This window comes from Equus caballus, chromosome 31 (genome assembly GCF_041296265.1).
Source record: "Equus caballus isolate H_3958 breed thoroughbred chromosome 31, TB-T2T, whole genome shotgun sequence".
In the NCBI taxonomy this organism is placed as follows: Eukaryota; Metazoa; Chordata; class Mammalia; order Perissodactyla; family Equidae; genus Equus; species Equus caballus.
The window spans coordinates 23467746-23474300 of record NC_091714.1 but is presented as its reverse complement, the minus strand read 5'-3'; the positions used below and the strand labels follow the sequence as shown (position 1 = coordinate 23474300).

General features: G+C 43.4%; 1 long non-coding RNA gene across 2 annotated transcripts; it reads left to right on the top strand.

Annotated features, from left to right (window-relative positions):
• Positions 1–5281: 5281 nt before the first annotated feature.
• LOC138921691 (uncharacterized) lies at positions 5282–6449 on the top strand. 2 transcript variants are annotated; one of them, XR_011434489.1, is made up of 3 exons: positions 5282–5404; positions 5509–5583; positions 6317–6449. It is a non-coding gene; the product is annotated as an uncharacterized lncRNA (long non-coding RNA). The 2 variants fall into 2 exon arrangements; XR_011434490.1 differs by having other exon boundaries at positions 5293–5428.
• The last annotated feature ends 106 nt before the right edge of the window (positions 6450–6555 follow it).

Sequence of the window (6555 nt, the reverse complement as noted above, 5' to 3'; positions counted from 1 at the left end):
TCTCCATTCACCCAGTCGTAGAAGAGAAAACCCCAGAGTACTCTTGGACTCTGCTTTCTCTCATATTCCATATTCAATTATCAGCAAGTCACCTTCAAAATATCCCAAGTCCAATTACTTCTCACCATTCCCATTTCTATCGCCCTAGTTCAAATGTTCATTATCGCTTTCTTTGATTATGCAGCCTACTAAATAGTCTCTCTGCTCCCACTTTGGAACTCCCAAGAGACTATTTCATATATATGTCAGACCATGCTCTTGTCTATTCAAAATTACTCCAATGACTACTTAACAATAAAATCCAGTTTTTTTCTATTGCACATAAGGCACAAAAGTTAGCCTTTTGGTATCCCCCAGACCTCGTTCCATTTTTCTCCCTCAAGTCGCGCCTCTCTGTTCCCCTTGCTCTGGTGTGTAAGCCAAGCCCATATTGCCTCAGAGCATTTGCACTTGCTTTTCCTTCTTTAGAACACTCTTTCTTCATATACAGTCATGCACCACATAAGGACATTTCAGTCAATGACAGATCGCATATACAATAATGGTCCCACAAAATTAGTGCCATATAGCTTAGGCGTGTAGTGGGCCATACCATCTAGGTTTGTGTAAATGTACTCTATGATGTTTGCACAATGAGTAAATTGCCTAATGACACATTTCTCAAATGGTATCCCTCTTATTGAGTAATACATGACTCTAACTGCCTGGCTCTTTTCTCCACTTAATTCAAGTCTCTTCTACAGCAACATTGGTGAGGCTTTCCTTGACCACTCTGTAGAAAAAAATAGTACCCATCATCCCTGTCTTCTTTAATCTCTCTTGCTTTACTTTTCATGGAACTTATCATCATATGTATACTATACACCTAATTTTTATTAGATTTTTACTGTACTATCTACTTCCCCTCCCACCCCAAGTGGAATTCAAGCCCAGCAAAAACCGGGACTTTGCTTATTTTGTTTATTATTGTAATGACAGCGCTTAGAACAATACCTGCCATAAAGTAGGTGATCAATATTTTCACCTAATGAATGAATGAGTGAAAAGGGAAAGTAATAATTATTTGGATGAATGTAGCTCTCATTATTGCATTTCTTTCCATATTTGATTTTCTTGTATAATTCAGAAGTGTTTTCCAGTTTTTGAAACTGGGAACTTTACAAAAGCAACGTATATATATATATATATATATAGCTAGATTCTCAGAAACGTTAACTAATACCCACCCACCTAGTGAAAGCCAGTTTTGGAGTACTTTTGAGAACAGGGTAATGCAGTAGCAGAAAGATCTGAGTGGTTGTATTTCCTAGATTCATGTCTTTTTTCCTTGCATTTCTTCTGACCAGACTGTACACGGGAACCTCTGTATAAATGTTCCAGGCAAGTAGAGGCAGACCAGGACGGGCTGGTCGAGAGTATAGGTGTGGCCGTCAGAAAAAACTAAACCCTTTTAGGTCAACTCTCTGTATCTGTAGGGTTGGTGTGAAGATTAAAGGAGATACTACATGTAATTATCTTAATAAAGTGTCATGTACATAGGAAGCACTAAGAAGGGTGGTAATTATTGGTGATATTAATATTTTCATTATCCATGGAAGACTAAGCAGCTTCCACTACATGAAAGCACTTTTAGTACATAAATTTCAGAGCAGCCCACGGTCATCGCCAAACAAAAGAACCAGGCTCACAGTTATGTCATGACAGCTTTCAAACAACATATCATTTGTTCTGATTTTCTCATAAGAAAGGAGGATTTGCGGGAAGTCGAATTGATCAAACTTGATGTTTCTCCTAGATATCATCAAGGATGGGTTACACAAAAGATGGCTTTTGAGCACTTGAAAAGAATGAGGTATTACTGAGAACCAGCAAAAACTCATCAAGAACAAGTCACATCCTCAAACCCATGTTCAGGATTGATAACTAGAATGTCTACATTAGGAGATCAGGAAAACATAAAAGCTACATGACTTTCCTGATGTATTTAATGTCCTGTGGTAGTCTGGGGGCTCCAGTCGGAGGAAGTGTACGGGGTGAGTGAAAGGCAACATAGATTAACAACTGGTTCAAAACGTGTGCCATCCAATGTTGATTACCAGCAGATCAGCATAGCCAGGAAGCAGGGCCCTCAATGAATTCCCCAGCGGCTTTGCTTGGGTCCATGTTATCATTTACACATCCAAATGGAGGAAAGTGCATTATTAAATCTGCATGTGGCAAAAGCTTGGAAAAGATTGTTAAGATAAATGAAGAACTCAAATTTCAAATTGGATTGAATGCAACAAAATAAAATGTCCTCGGCCCCCTGACCTGGATCCAGACCTCGCATTAGGGCTGGGTGGGCTTTCTGACTTGGCGACAGCACACCTGAAAAGACTTGTGGCCAACAGCAAGGAGAGGCCATGAGGGAAAAGCACAATATTGCCAGTCACTCAGCAGCCCTTGGAGTGGGTTCAGCTTCCCCTTTCTCATTGCATGATCTTGGGCAAGTTGCTTAACCATTTTGAACGTCAATTTCCTATGTTTAAAATAGCACTAATAATCATTTTAAAAAAAACCAATTTGTGGAGGTGTGATATTTTTGTGAGATGAACTTCTTATTTTCCTTTTTCCCTCTATTTATTTCCCCTTCTTGTTCTCCCTATTCAAGCTTTCAGCTAGCGTATGATCATAGCTTCTGGAAAGGACTGGGCAGAGGAGAAAACAGAAAGCATTCAGAATGTCTGGATTTGTTTCTCATAAGCACCAAGAGAACCGAGGGGAGTGGAGGTACAGCAGAGAAAGAGAAGCTATTGTGCCTCTCACAGGTTAGAAGGGGAAGGGGGAGAGTTGGGGGGGTGTTGAGAGCAGGATGCTGAGAGGTCTCCTCCACTCTACCTCTCAGATAGAGACCCAGAGAGGAGTCAAGATCTCAGGGAGAGAAGAGCTGCTTGAAAGGACGTGGCTGGTAGACGGTGGAGGCCCATCAGGGAGAGGAGAGAGAGCCATGAACTTAGAGGACCCTCTCTGACCAGACTGGCTACACACGTGGACTGATGACCCGAGACCACACAGCTCGATATCTGCTGACATGGATAAGTCCGCGACCAAATTTCTTTTACGCTCCCTGCTGAGGAAAGCCGCAAGCCTGGAGAAAGAAGAGGAATTAATTGATGAAGGCAGAATGAGAGATTACAACAGAAATTGGGTTGAATTACTTACAAATTAAGATATATGTCTTGAACAACTCGATTTGTAAAATAAAATTTATATATTCCCTGGCACATAGTAGAAGATCAATATAATGAAAGCCATTCACCTTCCTACTATAAATATTTTATGTGGCTATTCAAAAGGTGATATTAACTTTAAGTTACATAAGAGTAATATCCAGTTCAGGAAAGATGAAGATCCCACTGTTATCTGGGATGAGGTGTGAAATCCACTGTGAGTACATTGTCAAGAGGACTGATAACAACACATGTTGATAGTGAAGGACAGTCACGTGTGTAATGAGGAGCCAGGCACTGAACGGTTAAAATAACTTGGCCTGTGAAATGGAATAAGGGCAGGCTGGGGAGAGAGATGATAGCTGTCTTCAGATATTTGAAAGGCTTTTTGTGGAAGATAGAGTGTCCTTGTTCTGAATGGAAGTTGATGGCATGAATGTTCGATTCAATCAACAGAAAGAGGAAGTTTCTCATAGTCGAGTGCTTGTCAATGCTCAGGATTCAAACAGATGTTCAATATTCATTTCGTCTGGAATGTTGTCAGGGGATCCCTGTACGCAGAGGAATGTGGTCCTGGCACTTTCAGTTTTAGGATGATACATGGGGCAGGCAGAGGCGACCAACATTATCAAATTCCAGGAAACACGCTGGGTGCTCTGCACGATTAGCTCATCGAATCTGCCTGATGACCCTATGAGTTAAACATTATAAGTATTATTACACATCGGGCTTCCATAGTTTACATAGTAACTGCCAGAGTTCATAGTGCCGGGAAATTACAGGAAGAAGTTCTGAACCCAGGTTGTTACGTTAAAAGACCATGTACTTTCCTCTACACACCCCATTTCCCTAACATGCTCTTTCCAAGGAAAAAAAAAGGAAATCCTTAGTCTGAGGACAAGTATCAAAATATACAGGTTTTACTAATGTACTGAGCAATGACAGACACTGGCCTCTTGAAATATTTTAGCTATGATTCAGGTATTGTATGGAAATACTGATACATAAATATGAACATTTAACATATAATAGCACATGTGAATATACTACTCCTGTCTTCTATATATATGGACATTTGTTCTAGTTACCGTGATGGTTAATTTTAAGCGTCCACTTGGCTGGGCCAAGGTGTCCAGATATTTGGTCAAACATCATTCTGGAAGTTTCTCTGAAGGTGTTTTTCTGATGAGATTAACATTTAAATCTGGACTTTGAGTAAAGCATATTACCCTCCATAAGGTGGGTGGTCCTCAGTCACTCAGTTGAAGGGCTTACTAAACAAAGACTGACCCCTCCCAGACAAGAGGGAATTCCACCAGCAGACTGCCTTTGGACTCAGACTGCAATTGTTCCCTGAGCCTCCAGCCTGCTGGCCTCCTCTGCAGACTTTGGACTCACACCTCCACAATCATGTGGGCCAGTTTCTTAACTTTGTGTACATGTTTGCATCCTGTTGATTTTGTTTCTCGAGAGAACACTGACTAATCCAGTTATTTCTATTTCTTTGCCCTTATGTTTCCTGGTTTCTTCTAGCTCTAAAATGCGATGAGTGGAAAAAGTACAAGTACCAGCTTGCAAGCATATCACTCCCCAGTCAAGCCTTCAGATAAGACCACAGCCTTAGCCAACCCCTTCACTGCAGTCTTGTGCGAGACAATGAGCTAAGTTGCACTCAGTTTCCTAAACCTGAAAATTGTGAAATAACAAATGTGGTTGCTTAAAAAAAATTAATTGTGGAACTTAAGTTTCCTTAGGACAGTCTGGGGCAATGGGTACTGAGTTGAATTGCAAGACTTGGGTGCTTCCAGCTAGTCTGTGCAGACCTCCCATCGCAGGGTCGCATTTCCCTATCTGTAATACCAGAGGGTCAGATAGAGGGACTTTTTTCCTTAAGTGCTACAATTCAATGTCTCTATTAATCATACCACTTATTCATCAAAATAAACAGTGATAGAAGTCACAGGAACACACCCTGGCATTTCAGGCATCTGGATTTGGTGGCAGCGGGCCAGCTTCCTTTCTGTCTGTGGTTGTCTGTGCTTAAATCCGGCTCTACTGCTTTTTTCCCACCCCAACAGCTCTCTATCAGTAGCCAATCAATGTTATATAATTTTTTGGCCCTTCTGTGTGTGGCTGTGCATGCGTGCATGTGTGTACATGTTCACAGTTCAAGCTGGACTCCTCTGGCTCTGCATGTGTGTACACTTCTGGCATCTGAGGTCTGCCTCTAGCATTTTGTGGATTAACTCTGGCAGTACAGAAGAGGAAGGGAACTTCTTTTCTCTGTTCTCATCTCCAGGGAGGCGTGTCCAGATCCCCTTGCCAGGCAGCTGCCTTATAGGAGCACTGGAGGCCAGGTAGCTGACTTTCCTCAGTGAGTAACTGGATTTGCATTTGTAAATCAATCCTGCTGAATAAAATGTTATGAGAACATCTTCCCAGCCCCTGTTAATACCCCTTCATTTGTTTGTGATACAAATTTTTTTTTTTTAAGGTGTGACTTGTCTAGCCCTGTCCCTGAGTCCCAGTAAAGCAGCAGACTGGATTTCAGGCAGGAGGGTCCCAGGCCAAATTGTGGAGCAGGCAGTCTGTCACTATCCTGCCAAGTTTTGCTTTCCTGAATCCCTCTGTACCCACTCTCAGACCCCTGAGGGTGTTTCCACCTCACATCTTGAGACACCCCCACCCCCCAATCCCGGCCACCCTAGCTTCTTTCCAGAAAAGATTTGAATGACTCAAACTAAGGGCAATGGCAGAGGTTTAAAGTGTCACCACTCCCTGGGGTATTTAGATGCATTTATACAGAAGACAAAATTCTGAGCCAAAAGGACGAATCTCTAGTTGTGGAACTAGGGGCGTCCACGATCAGTGGGAGAAGGGGAGCGGGTGTATCTTTGTGGTGGGCGCGGAGGTGGGCATAGGTGTACTGCAACCTGCACCTGTTCAGTTCCTCTTAAGTCTAGCCTTCATCCTTGTTTGGACCCGGGCTTCTTGGGGGACTGTCTCCCCCCCCCGATCCCTGCAGAGCCCAGGAGATGTGCTGATGGTACCGGGTGGCTGAATGTGATCTAAAGACAGACGGGCTCTCCCTTCACTCTGATTATTAGGGGGGAAAAAAGAAAGAACAAAAGAAGGAAGAGGAGAGAGAGAGAGACAGAGAGATGAGAGGAAAGGAAGGAGAAGACAGAAGCCAGGCATGTGGCCGAGGGCCCCGCGCGCGGACTCGGCCGGGCTGGGCAGCGGCGTCCCGGCGGGCGGGCGGGGAGGGGATGCTCGCCTGCCGCCTGCGCTGCGAGCTGCAAATTCCCTGCGCGGAGGGAGGGTCTCCCGGACTCGGGGCGACCCC